Here is a 25,481-nt window from a genome sequence, read left to right on the forward strand (position 1 = left end):
ATCCTCAAGGATTTCCTTCTCAAGAGTACCCATGCTAGGAAAAGGGAAAATAGGCTTATGAAGCATATTTTGGATAAGTAATAATATAAGATAATAAATTTTTGTCATGGTAGCATATATTCCAAATTGAGTAGACATGTCAAGAGGCTTCTAAGAACCATGTTCTTCTTTTTTGTGATCAAGACCAAGGGGTTAGTCTAATATGATAGTGATAGGATACAACAATAAGGATGATTAGAATAGAATGGATAGGATAGTGATGGGGTAGAACAATAAGGTTGAAGCTTATTATAAAGGCTATGAGTGAATGACTTGGGATAATCAATATCATAATAGGGTAGGTAAAGGATAAGATGTCCTGTGCTCATGGATAATTCTACATTGTCAAGATCAAAGAGGAAAAATGGAATGTTCAGATTATGGAAGAATCATGCATGATGCATGTTTTCTATGTTTTCTTCATAGAACTTATCCAAGGTGCTTCAAGAAGAAATTTCACCATAGGATGAATTTAGTTATATTTACTTTTGTTGTGAAGGTGCCTATTTACTAGGTTATAACCAAGGCACTTTTTATTGAATTGTTTTTGAATTTTTCTTGTTTTCTATTTGGATTTGATTTTTCTTTTTTCTTCATTTTTTTCTATTTCTATTTGGATTGTTGGAAATAATTCAAACCTTTTTTGTGTTTACATAATGCTCCTCTTGAAGGATATTTCATGATAGGGAAATTCCACTAAAAAGCATTCTCAAAGATGTTATAAGGGGATGAAAGAGAGATGATAGAGAAAATAAAGGTATATGGAAGATGGGGTTTTAGGCTTTGGACAAGATAAATGGGATGGAAGGATAGTGAATGGAAGGATAGTAGGTGGAAGGATAGTAGGTAGAAAAATAATGGATATGATATTGAAAGGATTGTGCAAGGGTAAAAGAAAAAATAGGCAAGATCAACATTGATGTGCACACCTTCAAGGGTCATAGAATGATGGAAGAAATATGGATGAAATAGCTTAAGGTTTAGATGCATGATGTAGTATAGTAATTTTAGAGGAAGATGGAGTTGAATCCTTTGGAACCTAGAATGTCAACTTTGATTTATTTTCAATATTCAAGTCTTTCAAGAGAAAATTGAGAATCCATATATCTTTTGAATTATCTTTTCCTTTGGATGCTTCAGAATGCACTTCTTCAATTATGAATTTAGGAACCCGTATTTTATATGGCTCTTTGGTTAGTGGACCTTTGTATTCTCTTGAATAATTCTTCTTTCTTTACATTCACATAGTGATTTTCATTTCACAAAAGATTCTTGGATTTCTTCCTTTTATGTTGAACATCCAAATTATTTCAAAAAGACCTAGGATTTGTGGTAGGATAAGGTTGATAATACAGGTTTGGGTGGGCTGGTGGATGTAAACTTGCCAAGAATGTCTACCTTTGCTAATCTTGCATCATGATAGGAGAATTGGATAATGAGCTAGGTGTGAAAGGTATGTAAGAAGGAGGAACATAAGGACCCAATATAAATGAAAGGTTATAAGCTTTTAGCTTTGATTGATAAGGACAAAGGATAGATTTGGAAGATGCAAATGGATAATAGTTAAGAATACCAATATCTTTAGAGTGAGAAACATGCACAAGGGTCTCATATTTAGGACACATCTTTATACCAATATGCTCATTAATAGCTTTGATAGGAGCAATTTCATTGATTGAAACACGTGAAGCTTGGGTATATTTATTATTTTGGAAATCATTAGGAAGAATGGGGGATTTATTAGGTGGATATGAAGAAGTAGAAAAAAAGGTAATGAGGACATAATTTGATCTTAGCAAGGATCATGAGAGAGCATGTGAAGAGAACTTTTCCCTTGGTTTCCAATAACATTTGTAGAAGCGATGAGATTTGAATCTTGATCTTGCTTGGGAGATACACAATATGTAGGACATGGAAATATTTTGTGTTCTTGAGATGGAGGGATGACATCTTGGATGATATGAAATGGTATGGAAGGATTTTGATCTTGATATTTCTTCATAATATTTTCTTCATCATCTTGATATTCCTCTTGACATAACCACTTCTAAGGACACGGGGGAATATTGGGTTTGAATGGTAGGATCTTGTACAAGTAATGAAGGACTAGTCAAAATATGCATGATAGGAATTGGTAGCAACACATGAAGGTTTAGGGTCTTTAGTCTTAGTAGCATTGAAAAGGTTTGCAGTGAAATGCAAATTATCTTAGATTTCTTTTTGAGGTAGTCATTGAAGGTACACATTATTAATATGGAAAGCATTATGTTCTTTGTTTGATGGAGGCATGTTGGAAATCTTATATGTTTTAGGAGGTTTGTGAGTGTTGGAAGTAATAGAACATGAAAGGGAACTACCAGGGTATACTTTAAGAAACCCCTCTTTTAGAAAATGTGTAAAAAATTGGCGAAAGGTGTAAAACACCTGACAAAAAAAAAAATTTGTGGCAAAAAAAATATTTTACAAAGAAAAAATAATAATCTCCATTGGTGAATCATTCATAGTTTCTCAAACAATGTGTAAAATCTAGGCGAATTGTGTTATTTTAAAACCACAAAAAATTTGTACATTGGCGAACAAAAAATAATAATCATAGTAAAATTTTAATTTTTTGGGTGAATCATTTCATTGTATTCAAGGTAAAAAAAAAAAATGCGAAGTCGATGGCATCGGAGGTTCGCAAAAGTTTCATCAGCTTAAAGTTGGCAGTTGTGAAACCACGAAAAAGGCTTTAATAGGTCTATCGCAATGTCGATGTCAAAGTGAAAGTTAATAGTTTGTGTATTGCAAAATTGTGAGGAGGGCAAAGATCGCATCAATGCCAGTTTGCCAATTTCAAAATCCCCTACTTTGAAATTTCTACACACAAAAGACCCCTTTTTAATGGTTGGCCCTAGATATTCTCTATTCATGGATAACAACTACCAGAAAATTTCCTCTACTCCCACCCTCTCCGGTACATATCTTGGAAAGAAATGAGGGGGTTGGGAACAACCAAAAATTCTTAAGAGAGTTAAATTTCAAGAAGTCATTTGAAGATATCAAGGTTTCCATTTCAACAGCCCCAATTTTGGTGAGTCCAAATTATGAGTTACCTTTCCAGAGCTATTCCTTTGCTTCCCAACATTCTTGTGCAGGGATCCTAAAACAAAAAAGGGAAAAGGAAGATGAGAGACCAATTGCTTTTATGAGTTGTCCTTTGAAGAATGCAGAGTTGAAATATTCAAACCTTGATAAATAGCCCTTTGTGTTGATCAAGGCAGTAAAGAAGTTTCATCACTACATACTAAGAAGTAAGGTGTATGCAATTGTACCTGATCCAGCAGTAAAAATGCTTTTGATGCAGAATGAACTTGGTGAAAGGAGAGGAAATTGGATGGCCATACTTCAAGAATTCAATCTCAAAATTCAATCTATAAGATTAGTCAGAGGTCAAGGGTTGTCAAAGATGATAGTTCATAACTAGGATGGAAATGAAAAGGAATTCAAGTTTGACGATGAAATGGATAAGGATGATTAGAAGAGGATGGTTGTGCCACAAGTTGATGTTAATCAAGGAGTGGTGACAGACGTATGTTACCAAGACATTTTTTATTATCTTCTGCAAGACCAATGCCCCAAGTGGATGAATAGTTCACAATGCAGAGGACTTAAGATGAAGTGTGAATCTTATATGTTGCATGACAATAAGTTGTACAAGAGAAACTATGAAGGGATTTATCTAAAGTGTTTAGGCCATGAGGAAGCGAAGAAGGTCTTGGAACACTTTCATGATATGTACAATATGACACATGGTTCAGTAGAAGCAACGACCCACATGATTCTAAGATCAAGTTATTTTTTCCCTCGATATTCAAAGACACTTTTGAGCATGTATGCTCTTGCCATATCTGTCAAACCAGTGCCAATAGAGAAAGGAATCTGGCAATGCCCTTACAACCTATGTATGAGATATGCCCCTTCACAAAGTGGGACTTGGATTTCATTGGTCTAGACAACCCACCATCATCAACTAGACAAGCATTTATTCTCACAACTATGCATTATTGCACATGATGGACTGAAGTAGAAACATTCAAAAATTGCACTGTTAAGGTGTTGACAGCCTTTTTGGAAGAACATATTGTTACCCAATTTGGAATTCCATTTGCCCTTATGTGTGACAACGGGTCTACTTTTGCATCTACATTCTTGACCCAGTGGGAATTTGAAAATCAAGTCATTATCAAGTTCTCTTCAAATTACTACCTACAAGAAAATAGGGTAGTGGAATCTACAAATAAGAACTTGATCATGATAATAAGATGATTGTTGAAGGAGAATACTAGGTATTACCATACACAACTCAAATATGCCTTATGGACAGATTGAGTGAGAGTCAAAAATGCTTTGGGGACTTCTCCATATTTGCTTGTCTATAGACAAGAACCAATGTTCCCACTTAATCTTAGGATTCCTATTTTGAAATTCATGAGTGGGTATGTTGAAAATGCTGACAGAGTACAAATTAGATTGATGAATCTCTTAGAAATGGATAAGAAATAGATAGTTGCATTTGAGCACATGGCTAAACATCAAGCTGTTTTAAAAAGATGGTTTGATAAGAGGGCCATGATCAAATCAGTTAGGATTTTTGACCTTGTTCTACTTTGGGATAAGGCAAAAGAAAATTTGGATAGCCATACCAAGTTTCAATTCTTGTGGATGGGCCCTTATCAAATTGTGAAAATTCTAGGAGAAAACACTTTTAGGCTTAGTTCCTTAGATAGGGAATTCATGCCCTTGCTTATAAATGGGCAATTTTTGAAGCATTATTTTGAAGCGTAAAAAAAAAACACAAAAAAATTAGTTAGATTTTATTTCTGCATTTAACTTAGATTTGTGTTCCTGTAAATGTTTCTATTTCTACAAGTGTGTTTGCTTTCATGTTGTGTGTTTGCTTTCAGTCTTGTGTTTCCTTTCAAAATTTTGTTAGTCCTGGGGGGTAAGGTGTACTTGAGATTTTCTCTTAATATTTCACTAACCACTCTTTGGTTCTGATTTTAGGAAGAGGTATTTATTTGTCAAAACATTTAGACGATTATGTGTCTTATACCAACTAAGCAATGGATATTTCTTATGGAAATAGGGGATTTTCACTTTGGAAATTAGAAGCCTAGACCAACAAGCCCTCAACCCCTTGAAAATTTAAAATTTTAGTTTTTTAGGTGTTGTTGAATTGAAGTCAATGATGATGAGGGATGATCCAAACTTTGACTGGTTCAAACAGGAGGGGTCTCCTTGACAGGTTGCTAAGATCATTGTTTGGCATGAGAGTTTCTAAAAGTTCTAAAAGAGGAATGCACAGGATATTCACAAGAGATCAAGTCCAAGAAATGACACCAATGTCTTGACTGCACACTTTAAGCATAGTCTGGATACTAAAAAAAAAGAATAGAAAAATATGGTGTTAAGTCTAAAGGATTCTAAAGATTTGAGATGGCAAAAGATACATTTTCAAAACAAAATATCTTCTATTCAAAATATTGCTTCATCAAAAGTAACATTTTGAATGACATGGAGCAATTATTCAAATAGCTAGGATATTAAAAGAATGTGGCATCCCACCAAGAGCCCTCGAATTTATTCTCTCATCTAGTCAAGCGAGTGATCAATGAATAGCCTTCGTGGAGATTCTAAATGCATGAGCCAGAAGGAGTCAAAGATTGTTTTAAGTTATTAGAAAACTTTGATAGACAACATCTTGAAGCATCAAAAGAAATGAATACACAATGCATACACCAAGTTTGGAGGTTTAAAATTTTGAGATTTTGGTTGTAAAATCATCCAAAAGGATGCCCAAGATGTTCAAAGTTTGGTTGGTTTTTAACACACGTTGGAGGAATGTCTACTGATGAAGAAATGCCTTGGTCATTTCTTCCTTTTTTCAAGGCTATTTGTTGTGGTGTCCACAACACATGCCCCATTTTCTCTAGGAATAGGGACCCCCTACTTTTTTTCGACTCTCAGACTCACAATTCGAGAGTTGAGAGAAGATATTTCGTAAGATTAAATTGTTAGAGTTGTCAAAAAATTAGGAAAATAGAAAATTTGGAAATTTTGAAAAAATAAAAAAATTGAAACATTAGAAAATTGAAAAATCAAAAAAATATTAAAAGGTTTTTTCAAAAAAAAAAATTCAAAAAAAAGGTTCTTGTGGTCACCCGCACATGTGCCAAAGCGACAGCGCACCGACACGTGTGTCAAGCCATTGCGCACATCTCGCTTAGCACACATGGGGGGAGGGGTTATAAAACCCCTTCTCCCCTTGTTCCCCCCACTTCATAACGTGACTTTTTTAAAAAGGTGGCGATCGCACCAAAGGTAAGATAGTGAAACATTGGCCCCTTGATGTTGCCGTGTAATTTACATTAGCGCCACACCCTGTGACACATGCAAGAGTCTACGTGCATAGTGCCACGTTGACCATAAATGTTGGAGTTGATGAAAGCCAAATATGAAGACACCCAAGATCACTTGCATGTGAAAAATTATCAAAGAGAAGCCATGGAAGGAAGAGCGAGGAGCAAGGGAAAAACCCTAAACGGACATGAGAGACCACAAGTATGCAAACACAAGAGAAAATGTATTTACAATATGCACAATGCCTTATGAAAATACAATGAGGGAGAGGTCTCTTATAAAGACCTCAAAGAAGCTTGTAGAACAAGCTAGAAGGTGGTAGAAGATAAGGATGACAACTCAGCACATATCCACAAAAGGTGGAACATGCTAAAAGGGAACAAACTCCTGTGTTGTGAACAACTAACCACAACATGCATTAAATACAAAATATTAAATAAATGCATTTACCTAAGTAAGCTTAAGTAATAGAATAAATAATTAATTATTTACTCTAACAACCCCCCTTAAGTGCAACTTAGGGAAATGCCTTAAGCTCACAAAACTAAGATGGAATGCATGAATGGGTCCCAGCAATGAGGCCATTTTAGGTACCCAAGTACAATGCAACAAAATGCAACCTCTGTAAAATGGGAAAAGAGAGAAAATCACGTGGGAAAAACCCTCCCCCAAAAAGAGGTAACCTAGTGAAGAACTAAAGAAGTCTCCAACTAGGGAAATGTCCCCTAAAACAAGAACAAGGAGAGATCATGAAAGAGCATCACTGAAGCATGAAGAAGCCGCAAATCTGTCAAACTACTGATCTGAAGAACCTCCATGGAAGAAGAAGGCATGAACCGAGCATGTCTATATGGTAGATGATCCATCTCACCAAAATGCATAGGTAGCCAGCCACTACAATCACCTTGTATATAGGATCAACCACTGAATACATAGTTCACACTATCAAACCATTGAACCAAGGGTGCATTAGAACAACAACATAACCCCCCCCCCCCCCCCCCCCCCCTTAATACAGATGGGGTGTGATGACAGGCAATTGAGAAGATGGGCCAAAGTCTACTGCAGATGAACCAAGAACGATGAGAGAGGGAAAGAGGTCTTTATAAGCGACCTCTCCCTCATTGTATTTTCATAATGCATTGTGCATATTGTAAATACATTTTCTCTTGTGTTTGCATACTTGTGGTCTCTCACGTCTGTTTAGGGTTTTTCCCTTGCTCCTCGCTCTTCCTTCCTTGGCTTCTCTTTGACAGGTTCTCGCATGCAGGTGATCTTGGGCATCTTTGGAGTTGGCTTTCATCAACTCCAACAATAAATAGCATGCCACATGTGTGCAAGCATTGCCGAGCATTCAACAAACCATGGCACATGGCACCACAAGGGCCATAAATACCATGTTGTGCGCACACAAGCTTCAATGACCATTCAACAAACCCTGCATGGATAATGTCGTGGGGGCCATAAATAATGTACCACACATGCAAGTGCTACTAGCCATTAACAAATGCACCATTCACTTAACAAATGTGTCGCACAATCAACAAAAGCGTCACTGGCAATTAACAAATGCGTCGCGCGTTGGCCATGGCATCACGCTCTCAAACCGTAACCATCACTTTTGCACCCATAGCATGCCCATCACATTTTTTTAATTGATTTTAATTTTTTTTAATTCCAAAAACAAAAAATTAAAATTAAAATGTTAAAAAAATGATTTAAAATTCCAAAAACAAGTAAAAAATTTTAAAAAATTAAAATAAAATAAAAAAGGAAATAAAAAGGGATAAAAAAATGAAAATAAATAAAGTATCTAAATGGGGGCATTTTTCTTTTCTTTTCTTCATAGTTTTTATGTTTTTGGACTAATAACACTTTTTCTCATAATGTGCAAATATTTAAATGGCATCCACGTGCAAAGTAGCACCCAAACCTGTCATGTTCAAGTTCAAAGGTGTACCTTCAAAGTCTAGATTCCATGATGATTATATAGAGATTAGAGATACCGACCTCAGACACAAATCTAGGCAAATTCTTGAGAATTTTCAACAAGCCAACAGAGAGGTCAACCATGATATCTTCTTTGATTCGTTCCAGGTTAGTGAATGTAGTGTCACATCCTGTGTCAATAAAATTGGCAGAACTAATCATGGCCTTTTCACAACACTTCATGCCTAATGAGAGGGTAGTCAAGAGTGTTACAGGAGAAGTGGTGTTGGATCTACGACCCGACAACATTGAGAGGGTCTTCCACCTACCAAGTGTAGACTAGTTCATCTGACTTTCCTATGAAGTGGTTGAAAGATTGTCCATTGACATTATAAAATCCTCATACTTGATTGAGAAGCCTCCTCAGGGAAGGATAACTAGAAAAGTGGATATGACTTGGGGATACATGAAGGAAGACATTGGATACTCCATTATTCTCCTGAGTAGATTCATGGGATTACCCACAATAGGTCACCTTAGCACATTCATGGTCAACTTCATTGAGACTATTAGACAAGTGAAGATACCATTGGATTGGGCCACCACACTAAGCGAAAACTTGTGTGAACAACTGAGGATGGTGAAGGACAAGAAGAAGTTTTACATGACTTCTTACCTGGTGTACGTGCTTGTAGCGAGGGAACCAAACTATCTAGGTTTGTACAAGAGAGGCAGTATGCAAGACCTCAATGCCTGACCATACATAGTTTAGCCTCAGTTGGTGAAGAAGAAGATCTTAGGGCAAAGCAAAGAATACAGAATTGTGAATGATGTGTTCATCTTTGCGATCATTCGATTCATCTAGGGTGATTATGGAAAGAGGTTATCCGATGAAGCCAAAGCACAAATCACAACTCTCAGAGCCTACTTCATCTAGTTCAAAAAATTAATGTGTCTATAGGTAGTTGGTGCACCCATCAATCATAAGAAGCTCCTAAGATATCCTAGTGACAAGTTGGTACTATTGAAGATTTCCCGACAAATTGAATTAGCCTATGAGAAGATAAAGAGGCAACGGAGACCCTGCTAGACATGGCCATTGATCATAGGATTGTATCAAGTGAAGAGGAAACAAGATATTCCTTCCTTCGAGTGGGAGTGGGAGAACTATCCTCTTGAAGAATACAACTCTCCCCGGCCATATTTTGACAATGTTGGTAAAGTGGAGAGTCTCGCAAGAAAAGACTTCCATCATAAAGATGTTGTTGAAGATCACTAGATGAATGCCACAAATGACTACAATGTTCATATTAGGGACTATTGTAGGATGATGTTGTATCTTGTAGAGAAGGCTCTCTAGTTGAAAATATCAGAAGAGATAAAGCAATAGGATTTGAAGGAGTTACTAGACCCCCTGTTCAACATGGATAAAATTGGTGAAAGACCTATTCTGAATCCAAAGGTTGATAGGGAAGAAAGGGATGACATTAATCATCAAGCGATACATGTCATCAGAATGAAAAAGGATTAGATCAAGAAACCTTTTCCACTTGATCATACTCCTGATACTGTAATCTTCCACGCACATGCTCACCCAAAAAGGGGTAAAGGAAGGAAAGTCATAATTCCTACCTTTGCACTCCAATCTCCTATTAGGCCAGAGATAGTTTGCTAGCTTGATCAGCTGGTTGGATATTATCACCCTTCTAAAAGGAAGGGAAAGAATAAAAGAAAGAGGACCTCTCCTTAGAGGATTCAAACAAAATAGGTGCCTTCCCAACTTAGCATCAATAGAGTCCACAAGGGTCTCAAGATACTGAAGCTACCCAAGTCTAGGATGAACTGCAATTGCCTCCTATTATGTCTAGCCAACCAAAAGAAGGAGAGATTTCACAAGTCTCCATTCCTCCTATGCAAGATGAACCATCTTCTCCTTCTACCTCCAAGAAATAGAAGAAAATAATTAAGATTCAAATGAATAAAAGGTAAAGGATAAGTAGAAGATCAATGCCCAATCCATCTATCCCTAAAATTATTCTAAAAGGAGATGAAGAGGAAGAAGAAGAAGAATCAGAGGAGGAAGAGGAAGAGTAACAAGTGCCCCTGTAGGGAAGAACTCAGCTAGCCAAAGCCACAGAGTTGCAAAGGAGAAAGAGTACCATGAGTACCCCGCCATCCACTCAAGTAGAACCATTAGAGCTCTCTTCTTGGGAAGATGAAGTACAACAATGGGTGGATGAGCAAAGTGAAGGGAGAGATGATGTTTTCTTAATGTGAAATTTTGACTTCATGCTCATAGGAATAGGGTTGATTACAGATAAGATCAGGGACACCCCTACAGGTGAACCTCAACAAGAATACTAGATGCAGATGCCACCAAATACACAGGGTCTTGATCTTACTCCTCCATCTCCACCATGAGTTGTAGTGGTAGAACAAGGCTCAGAGACTTCCCCACCTCAAAGTATAGATTTAGAGCATATTCAGAAGGAACTAATATCTAAGGAGAGATCAGAAAAAATGGTGACCAATGAAGTGTCAGAAGGACAAATGGTGGAATATTCTCAGCCACTTTCCCAAGACACTAAAGTTCAAGCTACAGGATCCATGGAGACTGAAGATATAGAAGGAGAGCCCTCTCAACAAGAGATGACTCCAAGCAAGAGTGACAAATGGAAGGAATTTGTAGAACACACCCCTTCATCATCAAGGGCTAGGTCCTCAAAAGTACACATCCCTAGATGGATTCAAAAGAAAATAATGAGGAGTATTAAGCCTCAATTTCATGCTTTAGAGGAGGACATTTGTGATATTGTAGAGATCTTAAATAAACTTGAGTTTCCATCACTTGAGGCAGCACCATTGGCATTTGTCACCACTATACGAAATTAGGATTTATTTGCACAAGTGGCTCTGTCTCCTAAAGGCATGGATGAGGAAACCCTTGGCCTCGAAGATTATGAGTTAAAGGATGTTATGTTGCAAAGGCATACACAAGATTTAGCCCAACAAATGATAACTATGGGAGTCAAAGAGGTCCGCAAATACATGGAACAAGAGGAAATTGAACTTCATGCACTTCAAAGGCAAGTTGAGATCCTAAAAGGATATCTAGCCGAGGTCATTGGTCCTCTTGATCCTAAACACCCAGAGCATACTTTGAACATTGTACTTAGAGAAGGGGGAGGTGTGAAACTAGACCCATTTTTGAAAACTTGTTAGGAATGGCAAGAAATTTTTGAGGAGAAAGGTGTCACCATCATCACACAAAATTTGAAGTTACTGCATGCTACACGAGAAAATGTGAATAAGATTGTAGCAATTTTGAAGCAGGACTTTAGTATCATGGATGAGGTACATGCCTAGAGTAAGGATTTGTAGACTCTACAAGCCATAAAGGGCCAAGGATATCAATTTTTATACCAGGAAATAATTAGACATGATTGATGATTGGATAGAGAAAATATCAGATAGCAATAAATTAATGGAGACATTACATGAGGATATTCATCGGCTCAAGGACCAAGCCCGAGAGTAGATTTTGGAAGCAAAAAGACACTATAGTGATGCTATAGACACCTAAAAACCTTTAGAAAATAAAGTATTTTTATTTTCTGAAAAATTCTTGATGACATCATCATTTATTAATTAATTAATTAATTTATTTATTTGTTTATTTTTATTCCATTAAATCCTTTTATCTTAATTTAAAATATTTAATTAAGGAATCCCTCCCAAAAATGTTTAAATCTTATTTAAACATTATTTCGTTATTTATTAATTATTTAATTAATAAATTGACCAAAAAACCCAAAATAAATAAAAAATTTATTTTTTGCCCAAAACTTGGCCAATTTCCTTAAGACCACTAACCTCTTCCAAAATCTTCTAATCATTCTTTAATTTTGATTAAAGGCTAATCCCATCATTTCCTACCCCTAATCCCAACTCAAAATATTTAATTAAGATTAAATATTAATCCTCATGTTTATTAAAAAAGTTTTAATAAATATCTCCTCAACCCAAACCCTTGAAATAAATAAAACTTTATTTATTTTCTAAAAATCTAATTTATCCTCATCCTAAGAAGTTCTAGACTCTTCTAGAAAGTCTTCATCCTCATCTTAAGAAATTCTAAACTATTCGAGAAAGTCTTTATCCTCATCCAAAGTCTAGACTCTTCTAGAAGATGTCTTTAAACCTAATCTTAATCCCCTCCTAACCTTGTCACATTCCCTAAAAATGGGTTAAGACTTACTAACCCAAGAAAAAGTTAACAAATATCTCCTCCTTCACCCACCCTCATTAAATGCCATCCACTTGCCTATCCCTAAGCTAATCCTAAACCATCCTAATCCATCCTCTAATCATTTGCACAAGGCTAAGCAAGCTTAAAACCTTCCTAATCAAGTCCAAGTCAAAATTGCTCTCATCTCCCTCAAAATATCTCAACCATAAAACTTTATGAAGCTCACTAGGTCATAAATGACTCTTCCAAGCCCTTTTATTGCTCTTACAAGCCATTATGAGGGTCTTTATGAAGATTTTATCCCTTGAGCCTCCTTTGTTGACTCATCCTTCCCCTTTCCTCCATCCTTTCACCATGTGACATGTGTCACTCCTTGATTGGCTGTAAGGAAGCACAATCCATGTGCTCTCCTCTCATGCAATCTGAGCCCTCCATGAGCTTTTTCCCATCCTTGCATCTTAGCCCTCAATCCCTCAAGCCTCTTGCCTATAAATTGGATCCTTCCCCTTTGAAAAATAACACAATCCATGAAATAAAGTCATAATGCCATTTTAAGAAGCCATTTTACATCAAAACCATACACTCACACCCAAATTCCAACTCCATTTGAAGCCATTTTTGAAGCATAAGCTTGAGCATACATCCTATCTATTTAGACAAAGCCACTCAACAAGAGAGCTTCTCATTTAGAGAGTCCATTAATGGCTCATATTCTCAATTGATATCTCATCTTGGTCTATCTTGAAGTTTATGAATTTTGTTTAGTTTGTAGAAGCTTTATTTAAATTTGGTTTCTATTAGCATACTAACATTGCTCATATACATTTTGGCACGCCTGGTGGGACCCCACATGGGTCATCTTCATTAGATTTTTTAGTCAAGTTTTGTATGTCATTTGCTAATTTTGGCTAATTTTGCTTGTTTTTTTGATTGGTAGAATTGTTTAAATTGGTTTTTCAGGTCCACATGAGCATGAAAAAGACAAAGGAACTCATAATCTATCTCATAGTGTTTCTAGATTTTTCAAGCGTATAGGTGGACAAGGAACTTGGAATTCTTCTTCCTCTTCTTGTCTATATTCTTCTTATTCCATCTACTTCTTCTTTTTCTTGTGGGAGATCTTGGCCTTTTTTTTTAAGGAAGAAAAATCATACACACTTATTTTTAGTGCTTAAAATGAACCCCCAAATCATACTTAAATCCATTAAAAATTAAAAATTTGCAAAAAAGAAAAAATCTTTTAATAAGTGAAACTAAACCAATCCAATCATTTGCATCCTTGCAACATCAAGGTTTTAGATGCATTCATGCAAAGTTAGGAACACTTCATTTTTGGAAATTTAAAAAGAACTTCAAGTTTCCATTTCAAAAGGTTCAAAATCAACACTAAGTGCACATTAAAATCTAAATCAAACTCAAAGCATCAATCAAGGATAAAATGAACCTCATTTGCAAATATTTTAAAGTTCTTTTAAAAATCTCACAAAAAATAAGAGTCCTAAATGGTTACAAAAAATTGTCCTAAAAGCTTTGTTACTTGTTCCAAGCAAATGTCTTGTTGCAAAATCTTGAATGTTTCTTAGGGTTTTCATGCATCAAAACAATCTAGGAATATCATTTTTGGGCTTAAAATATGCAAACTAGAACACAAAATCTTGAATGAAAACCAAAGTCCAAAGAGTCATTTTCACTTTTGAGTCCAAAACAACCTTGAATGATCTAAGGTTAAAACAAAGAACTTCAAAGTTCTTAAAACAACACACAAAATATCAATCTTGAATGCTCAAAGAAAAAAACTTGAATGTTTAATCACTTGTCTTTGAATGCATGTTTCTAAACACACTCTTGAATGTGATGGATTAAAATCAAATTTTCTTTGAATGCATGATTAAAACAAAAAATCCAATCTTGAATGCCAAGGATCAATTAACCATTGCAATATCAAACACTTCATTTGGAGCTTCTAAAATTGAACAAAACAAATCTCTTTTCCACATGCAATTTAGGTAAAGTTTGATTTTTGGACATTTAAGAAACTTTGTTAAGTTAAATACAAATTTATAAAAATCAATTTGAGTAGTTCCTTGGACTCACCTCTTTTCTAATCACCCATCAATTCAACCATTGGTTGCAATATCAGCGCCATTTATGGGGATGGGTCTACTTGAAAAAGGTGTTAAATGTTCCACAATCTAACTCACTCACTTGGTCTTTGAACATTTGCTTTAACTTTATCAAAAATTTTAAATGACCAAAACTCTAGATTAAATCGATCACACTTCAAGTTTGGGCACTAAAATTGAACAACTATTGACATGGAGGGCCTCCGGGCACGCGCTTGACAAATCGAGTCTCACACATATTTGCTTTGGGCTTAAAACAAAATCACACCAACTCTTGAATGCTTTAAAGGAAATTAATCGATACTTGATGTGGAGAGCCTCCGGGCATGCGAGTTTTCTTTTGTTGACCCTAACTCTTCTTCTTGTTTGCATTCTTCGATCGATTTACTTTTGTTGGCGCTTCAAGTTGGAATTGAACATTGTCTCTTAAACATGAGTGCTTGCAAAGTCTAGATTAGCACACATAAGAGTTAGTTGGTAAAAGAACAAGCATTTTTTTTTTAGCCCAAGGTCATCCAAGTCTTCTCTCCCCTTGTTGTCTTTTGAGGCCATCTTGGGTGCATAAGATTAGGATCCAAAACCTTGTTTCTTTTTAGGAGGCCTGCTTGGGGATTTCATCACCCCTTGGACGACCTCAACTCTAGCGTTCTGATGGAGTATAAGAATTGGGAGGTGAATCGAAAGACACCTCTCTTGGAATCAATATTTTTGTCACTCAGGCTAAGCCTCAAGGAACTTTATACCCTTGAGAAGTGAAAGAGGAGAAGTGGGTTACCACTCCTCTCGACTGTGTGACATCTTGTTGGTTTCATCTACGAATTTGGGCCTCACGTACCTTTGGGTATATCGAGGACTCCCTAGCTAAACCAACTGTCAGCCTTGTAGACAACCATCTAGAGTGTTAATGTGTTTGAAGTGACTGATTGAAACATTTGTATAACATACACACTCCTTAGCGCAAGTATCACATTCTGAGAATCAAAAACTTCTATCTAGTTGTTCCTATCTATTGCTTGCTTTTTTATTTGTTGAATGAATGTTTGCCGAACTTGGTCAATCCTAGCTTAGGGTACACTTAGCGTAGTCATTGCCTATTCCAGAAGTTGAACAAGTTGAAGCAAAATAATCGAGGTCTCTCAAAGCCAAGTAGATTCAAGAATTGATGTCAGAGCAACCCAAACCCAAACAGAAGTTCCACAAAGTTAAACTCAAACCATCTCAGGCATACCAAGAACTCTTAGCCAAGAGAAAGGAACTAACACCAAGTCCTCAAATTGCCAAACTCCACAAAGTAGAGGATAAAGCTACCGATGAAGCACTTCAAGAGGCCTAGTTAGAGCGCACCATCAAATTTAGCCAACATTCAAGAGTTAATCCTGCATATGCCTTACCAACTAGGCATGATTTCTATGATTAGACACCCTTGTTTCTCCACACCTTCTTGGATAAGCTTCACCTTAGAGTCATCTTTGTAGAAAAGTCAGCCATCTTAGGTTATCCCCTTAAGAATTATTAGCTCATCCATCTCATTTAGGACCAAACCATCTAGCTAGCAATCCAAAATCTTCACATCCAAGCCTTCAAAAATTGTTGTCACCTTGCTAAAAGTTTGCCATTCCTAAAATCTTTCAAAACCACCAATCTCATCAAGGTTATCCCTTTGACAAAGCTTTGTCTAGGGTAATCTAGCTTTGCCACTTGTTATCCCTCATCACCTTGAGCTAAAGGTTGGGATCCACAAGTGGTCAATCTCATGTTCTTCCTAAAGGTTCATCAGTCTATCCTTAAGTTGACACAATCACCACCAAGCTTGCACATAGGAAAGCAGACCTTTTGTGCTTTGGCAACATATCTTGGAAGTTAGAATCCCCAACCCAATCCTCCTTAAGTTTTGTCATATAGCTTTGCCTCAACCTAGGAAATCATTTGCATAGAAAATCCTTCCTCCCTTTTGCATCCACCAGCATTTGTTGCATCTCATCCCTAGGAGCATTTTTCATGCCACCCGTCACTCGCTTAGCCAAGAAGAAAGAAACAATGGAGCCGTATCATTTGGATCGAACAACCTCACCCCCCTTGAGCACTCAGCCATCCTTCTGCCCAAAGAAAGCTATGCCATCATCTACTAACATTGAAGCTTTCATGAACCAACCAGAAAATGCAATATTGGTAAATGCCATTATAGACAAGAACAAAGAGATAATCATGGCTAATTTTTGAAGGGACAATGTAGGAACCTTTGACTTTGGAAGACCCCCTCCATTATCAAATCCATCTCACCCGTTGTTTGGGTAGCTGCCACCACCCATAGGCTCTTATGATCCAAATTATCCTCAATATATGCCAAAAGAAGAGCCTCCAGCCAATCCATATGATTCAACAGACCCAAACATACCATCATCCACCCAAGTTGAAATCTCCATGCCGCAAGCCAACCCAGCCACCACCACTCCATCCTTGGTTCATACCTCTCCACTCCAAGCCCCCTTTACCCAAAACACCTCACCGTTCATGCCCTTCACTATTGCTGCCACTGCTCCCCAACCTAGCCTTCCAAATCCACCCATCTCCCAAATCGGTGCTAGCATCTTTGGCCAACCTCAGCAATATACAACAGGGATGCCGCCCATGGGGCCAAGTAATCAACCTCTCATCACCCCCAGCTTGTTCACCATAGCCCAAAGCACAATCCCATCATTTCCATTAGGTCTTGGGAGCTCAAAGCCATCAGCCACAAATCCACAAGCTACTACCCTCACTCCACAAAGCTATCAAACCCCACAAGCTACTACCAATGTTTTTCCCAGCTCTCAAGTGACCCAAGCTCCCGCCACCACTCTACCAAGCTTCCAAATCCAGCCACCAAGCTATCAAACCCCATCAATTCCATTTCCTAGCTTTCAATTCCCACCACCTCCACCACCAACTAATCCATTACCTCCTATTACCAACTACTTTTCAATGCTACTTCTAGGAGGTAACCCACCAATCCAGCCAACCAACAATTATTTGCAGGTACCATCCCAAATGGGGACGCAGCCCACATACCTTGGTCAAACCCCACAAGCCCCCTGATCCTTTCCCCAAGCTTCACAACCATATTATACCTTACCTCCACAAAGCAATTCATTTATCCCACAGCCAGCTTATGTTCCTCAATCCCAACCTCAAATCCCATATCAACAGCAAGCCTCGCAGCACATGCAGCACTATGCGCCACCTCCCCCTCAACAAACTGTCATCCACTATGTAGCTGCCCAAACAATGTACAATCCCTATCAGCAAATACCTCACAACCATCCATATTCAGTGGCCCCATCTAGTGCATACTTACCTCAAGGCACTCCTACATTGGGGACACCCCAGCCATCACCCATTAATTTAGAATGGGAAGCCATGAAAACAGCTTTGAAGAACATCCAAGAGGGAAATGATCCAAAAAGTTTCAAGTTTGAGAATGTGTGCCCTTACCCATTTGACAGAGCCATTACCATGACACCATTCCCCAAGCATTTTGAGACACCCAAATTTGACAAATTTAGAGGAAAAGGAGACCCTGTCACACATATCAAAGAATTTTACATGCACTGCCAAGAAGTGGCATACGATGACATCTTCCTCTTGCGTCTCTTTCCCAAAAGCTTGGCCGGACCAGCTCTTGAATGGTTTTATAGAATCCCCTATGGCACAATTTAAAATTTTGGTGAATTATCTGAGGCATTTGTAGCCCAATATGCCCATCTTGTTGAAACAGAGCTATCAGTAGTTGATCTTGTCCACACCAAGCAAAAAGGTGGAGAAAGCCTTCCTGAATATCTGCAAAGATGGCAAACCCTTACCACCCGCATATCTTGCACCTTGCTAGAGCGCCATTTGGTAAAAATGTTTATTGATAATGCCCATCCTAGCTTAGCTCACCACATGACCATGAACTGTTTGTAGACCTACAAAGATATCAAAGAGAAAGGAATGATCCTTGAGCAAGGACTCATTAAAGATGGTGTGGTCAAGATTTACAAGGAAGCCAACTAAAATCAATCACATTCCAATGACAAGTCTAGGTATTGGAACAAAAACAAGCATGTTGCAATAGATGGCGTCACTAACACCAGACATGTGAATATTTTTGGTCCTTCTCACAACCAGTCCAACCCACCCTATCAACCAAACAATCAGCAAGCTATCAACTACCAATAGCAAAATAACCATAGCTATCAAAATCACAATCCAAGACCAAACTTTCAAGGGTCTAGCAATCAAGCTAATTCCATCAATGTAGTTGCAAGACAAAAGCCCAGATTCCAACCTACACCTAGAAACTATACACCCCTTGGTGAGCCATTGGATGTTATTTTTGAGAAATTAGTCAAGGAAAACCTCATCAAATTTCCTCCTACCCAGCAAATTAACCCAAGCCAATCCAAAGCTGCATGGTACAAAGACAATGAGTACTGCAAATTTCATAGGGTAAAAGGTCACACTACCCTCAAATGCATGAAACTGAAAGACTATGTGCATGACCTCATTGATCGGAAGGAAATCACTGTTGGTGCCCAAACCTCTCCCAATACAGGCTTACAGATCTATCAAAATGCTTTTCCTCCTCACAACAATCAAAATCCTAGAAAATCACCTATCCAAACCAATAACAACAACACCAACAACCATCAGCCAAACCAACAACATGGGAAGAACAATGACCACACTTCATCCTATATAGACTATGGTAGCCTTATAGGTTGTATATCCAAGAAAGAGCCTGCTGTCAATGTTATCAATATCGAAGGACCAAACAATGAGTGTGTAGTCACCACTCAAAGAGCCCGATTTAACATCACAGGCCCACTTGTTTCACCAGCACCATCAGCTCCATCAAAAAGCCAGTACAATATCTTGGAACACCTTGGGAACATGCCAGCCCAAATCTCCATTTTAGACCTTCTTCGCACTAGTTCTATGTACAAGAATATCCTTGACAGTGCTAACATAGAATCCCATGTCCCTTCTGATATCAATGCTACTAATTTTCGTAATCTTTTTGGACACCTTTCATCCTCATGTGCCCTATCGTTCAAACCCATCGACATACCCGTGGTCGAGCCAGATCACACCCTTCCACTTTGCATAGCCATCATGGTATCCAATTTTGCCGTGAAAAGAGTAATGATAGATAATGGATTAGCCTTGAATATTTGTACCCTAAAATTCATAAAACAAGCTGGGTATACTGAGGCAAATATCATTAGTGAGGTTATCACCATCAAAGCTTATGACAACTTGGAAAGAACCATAGAAGGAACTATTTTGCTACCAATCAAGGTTGGGCTAGTCATCCAAGAAACACTCTGCCATGTTATTGATCTAAACCTACCATTCAACATCCTCCTCGGTCGCCCATGGATTCATGCCATGAAAGTCGTTCCATCTACTTACCATTAGTGTGTCAAATTTTTGCATCAAGGCATTGAGGTAACCATCCATGCCGATCCAGAACCCTTTGCTTATTGCAATGTGGTTGAAGCTTCATATACAAACCATTGCCTTGGAATTGATATCGACACATCCATCGCCAGCTCATCCCACACTTGTAATGACCCAGAAACCATCCTCGCCTCTACCCTGTCTACCGTGAAGATCAATAACAAGGGTTGTGGAGAGTATAGTCTGTCGGATGCATTTGTTGTCGGGGCACTCCTACTTGATCCACATGCCCATGGACGACTGACATATCATAAAGCTAAGGAGATTCCACCTCCTCGATACAAACAGTTTGGCCCAACAACCTTTGTATCCTCAAAAATCCCTCTTCATGAGGAGCTCACTCCAGATATCAACAATTGGTTACATAAGGATGCACCTCAAAGGAATCAGGCACGCCTTGATCATTTCAGCCAAAAGTATCCCCAAGAACATAAGCTCATCACTGAAAAATGGAACTATCAAGGTGGCGGTCTAGGACTAGAAGAAAGAGGCATGTAGTGCCCCATCGACGCACACAAGTGGGAATCGGAGTCAGGTCTTGGCTTTGGCATACCAGCAACTAAGGGCACCAATACGGATGGTCACGCTTTTTTGAACATTCACCGTGACCTTGTTGAAATCGAAGACATTCCTAAGGAAGTTGAAAAGAGAGCCTACGATGATATCCTAGACCAAATCTCCCTCAGAGACTCTATTCTCCAAGAACTATCCATCCACCTCGTTGACCTACCACTCGCCCATCCACAACTCATAGATTGGGACCAACCAAGTGTCATACACATTGATGAGTTTACATCAGAGGAAGCGCTTCTAAGATTCATGGGAGCTAAAATACCTTACAAGAAAACAAAGCTAGATTCTGCCTATATCTACAAGCTAGATCCCAAGGGGTATTTTGGAGAAAATCCCCAACCTAGTTCTGATATACCCAAAATTGGAACTAAGGTGAATCTGAGACTAGCTAAGGCAGTGAAGAGAACCCCTCATCAAGAACATCTAGAGCCACAAGCAGAACATGAGGATTTAGCATTACCTCCTCAAGATAATCAACCAGAGATATCTTCTATTCTAATTGAGGATACTAGGGAAGTCAACATCGGTTCTTCAGAGATCCCTAGGCTTGTTCACATTGTTGCATCCCTATCACAAGACCAAGTTGATCTCCTCTTTGAGGTCTTAAGAGAGAACATTGGCCGATTTGCATGGTCATATCAGGACATGCCAGGGCTTGATCCAAAGCTTGTAGTTCATCATCTTGTAGTCAATCCACAAATCAAGCCCATCAGACAAAAGCTTAGAAAAATGCACCCCAAGGTGGCATTACTGGTCAAAGCTGAGTTAGAAAGAATGTTAGCTGCTAAGGTTATCCGACCTATCGACTATTCAAAGTGGATCTCCAACATGGTCCCCGTCACTAAGCCTTCTAGTGACATTAGAATCTGCACTGATTTCAGAGATCTTAACAAAGCTTGTCCAAAAGATGATTTTCCCTTGCCCAACATAGATATGATTGTAGATCTTACAGCTGGACATGAAATTTTGTCCCTCATGGATGGATTTTCTGGGTATAATCAAATCAAGATTGTAGAAGAGGATCAACATAAGACAACATTCACTACCCCTTGGGGAACCTTTTGCTACATCATGATGCCTTTTGTCCTAAAGAATGCTGGGGCTACCTATCAAAGAGCTATGATAGCCATTTTTCATGATCTCATCCATAGCATTTTGGAGGATTATGTGGATGATATCTTGGTCAAGTCTCATACCTTTATGGATCATCTTGCTGACCTGGAGAAAGTCTTTGATAGGTTAGCCAAATATCATCTCATGCTGAATCCCAAGAAATGTGTCTTTGGGGTCACATCTGGCAAGCTTCTAGGTTTTATAGTTTCTAAATGAGGTATAGAGGTCGACCTCAAGAAGGTTAAGGCTATCTTAGACATGCCTCCTCCCCAGACACTGAGACAGCTTTGTTCTCTTTAGGGAAAGCTTCAATCTGTTCGACGCTTCATCTCCCAGCTTGCAGATAAGTGTACACCATTTTCACATTTACTAAAGAAGGATGAGAACTTCAAGTGGGATCCTTTATGTCAGCGTAGCTTTGACCATCTGAAGCAGTATCTCATCAATCCCCCTATCTTGGTTCCACCAATTCCTGGTCGTCCCTTGATTTTTTACATATTAGCAACACCTACTACTCTAGGGGAACTTCTAGCATAGATCGATGACTACAACAGAGAAAGAGCCATCTACTACATTAGTAGAACCCTAGTTGGTTATGAACTCAATTACACTCCTATGGAAAAAGCTTGTTTGGCAGTTTTTTTCTCAACTCAAAAGCTTCGCCATTACATGCTAAGTCATACCATCCAACTAGTCTCCAAGATTGACCCTCTCAAGTATATGCTCTCCAGAACAACACTTACAGGCCATTTGGCCAAATGGGTTATCCTCCTTAGTGAATTTGACATCCAGTATGTGGACATAAAGGCAATCAAAGGGCAAGCTATAGCAGATCACCTAGCTAATGCACCTCTAATAGATGCTTATCCATTGATCACAGAATTTCCAGATGAGTATATCTATCTAATTGAAGAACAAGCCCCATGAAAACTTTATTTTGATGGCTCATGCACATCTCATGGATCAGGGGCAGGAATATTGTTGGTCACATCTCAAGGAGATTACATTCCAAAATCCTTCAAGCTACAATTCCCTAGCACAAACAATATAGCTGAATATGAGGCCCTCATAGTAGGATTAAAGATAGCTGCAGAATGGAACATTGCTGAGATACAAATCTTTGGAGATTCTCAACTCATCATCAAGCAAGCCCTAAATGAATATCAAACCAAAGATGAAAAGCTATTACCCTACAAAGAGCTAGTTGATCAGCTAACCTAGCATTTTACAAGGCTTCAGTTTACACAAGTGCCTCGAATACAGAACAAAGCAGCAGATGCTATGGCTACTATAGGCTCGCTCTTGGAAATTCCCCAAGCAGCTACACAGTATGAGTTTTAGTGGAGCAGCTCCTCACACCTACCTATGCAAATGAGGATTCAAACCGTGTTTTTATCTTGGTTGGTCCCCAATCCCCTTGGTACCATGAGATTCATGCTTACCTTAACGATGGTATCATATCCCCTCACCTCACATGTACCCAACACTAGAACCTCATCCGAAAATCATCCTACTATGTTATCATAGCCAATACCCTATATCGTCGAGGTTATCACGATACTCTCTCTCGATGTTTAGACCAAAACGAGGCTGCGATGGTGTTAAAGGAAGTACACTCTGGACTTTGCGGTGCTCACACGAGTGGTATTGTCCTAGCGCAACAAATCCTTAGAGCAGGCTACTATTGGCCTACCATTGAAGAAGACTCCTGTGACTTTGTCAGAAAGTGTCTCCCATGTCAGTAGCATGCAAATCTTGTGCATGCTCCAGCACAGGATCTACAGCCTATTGCACCACCTTGGCCTTTTGCTTGTTGGGGCCTTGATCTAGTTGGAACTATCACACCCCTCTCATCTGATGGACATAAATGGATAATAACAGCTACAGACTATTTCACTAAATAGGTGGAAGCAGCCCCCCTAGTCTCAGCTACAGGAGTTCAAGTCTCCAAGTTCATCTTGTACCACATTGTTTGCCGCTTCGGCATCCCATCCACCATCTTCATTGACCACAGAGGTAACTTTGAAAATCTCAACATGGAAGAATTATGCACTTCCCTCCACATTCATCACCGCTTTTCTAGCCCATATTTCCCACAAGGTAACGGCCAGGCAGAGGCAACTAACAAAACTCTCCTCAAAATCCTAAAGAAAGTTGTCAATGATTTCGACCGTGATTGGCACCTACAAATAAATCTAGCCCTATGGGCCTATCAAACTTCCTTTCGCACATCCACAGGCACAACTCCATACTCCCTAGTCTATGGTGCCGAAGTGGTACTACCTATAAAGGTTGAACTTCCCTCCTTGCGCATATCTTTGCAAGGGCAAATATTAGATGAAGAATACAGAGTAGCTCGGCTCACCCAGCTAGATCTCTTAGACGAGAAGTGACAACAAGCCTATGATCATCTCATAGTCTATCAAACTCATCTCAAAAGGAATTTCAACAAGAAGGTGCTTCCATGACACTTTTAGCCAGGTGACATGGTCCTCAAAGAAAACATGAAAGTCCAAGAAGATCGAGGAAAGAAAGGCAAGTTTGAACCTACATGGCTTGGTCCTTATGTTGTCACTGCTTCCTTTGGCTCTGGAGCCTATCAGCTATCTACACTGAAAGGAGAACTCTTGAATGATCCTACTAACATCATTCATCTCAAGAAGTTCTATGATTGAAGATCCTTGGTATACCCAGCTTTTGAAAAATACAAAAAAAAAAATAGTAAAGAGAAATAAGCATCCAATGGTGAAAACTTGGCAATTCAAGCGCCATGTATAGGTACCTTGGTGAAAACCTGGTAATTCAGGTGCCTTGTGTACTAAGACTAATCCATTATCTATCACTATCCTATCCCTCATCCATTCACCCACCATCCCATAAAACACCTGCTTGTTCCCTTGGTGTTCCAACAAAATATCCAAAATCTAATGGAGCTTGTAAATACCTCCTGTACAGCTTGTAAAATCTTTACCAAAGCTTGTATTATACCTTGTAAATCTTGTACCATACCTTGTATATCCGAATCTTGTCCAAAGTTTGTAACATATTCCAACCTGTAAATAATTTTGTATCCTAGCTTGTATACTATCACGTGCACACACAAAACCCCATTTTCACTTAAGCTTTTCGCAAACCATCTACCTATCCACCTATCACCTATTATAGACATCCCATCCTTCACAAACATTTACATCTCACAAAAATGAAAACATAAACAAACTTGTACATTTGTAACATATCTTGGTCCATCAGCTTGTATATCCTCTTTAGCTTAGTACCATTGTATCTATCCAGCGTTCGTGTCAGTTTGTCCTTGATCAGCATCTTGCACCCATCGCACATCTTGGTTAGCTATTCCAATGCATCCTTTACCTAGATTTCATGTTACCAAAGTGTTATCTTTCTTAGTTCAGCTTGCCAAATGCATCACTCATCCAAATCCACCAGCTTAGGTGCTCTCTGATAGGTCCTTGCAGGATATAGCTTTCCTCATGTCTGATCTTGGTCCATTAGTACCTCGTCCTATCCATCTCATTGGCAAACGGTTCTCTTTTGATTTTTGCTTTCTTTTG

The sequence above is a fragment of the Cupressus sempervirens genome, chromosome 10 (assembly GCF_028749045.1).
Source record: "Cupressus sempervirens isolate cs-2001-9-10 chromosome 10, ASM2874904v1, whole genome shotgun sequence".
NCBI classification, from domain to species: Eukaryota; Viridiplantae; Streptophyta; class Pinopsida; order Cupressales; family Cupressaceae; genus Cupressus; species Cupressus sempervirens.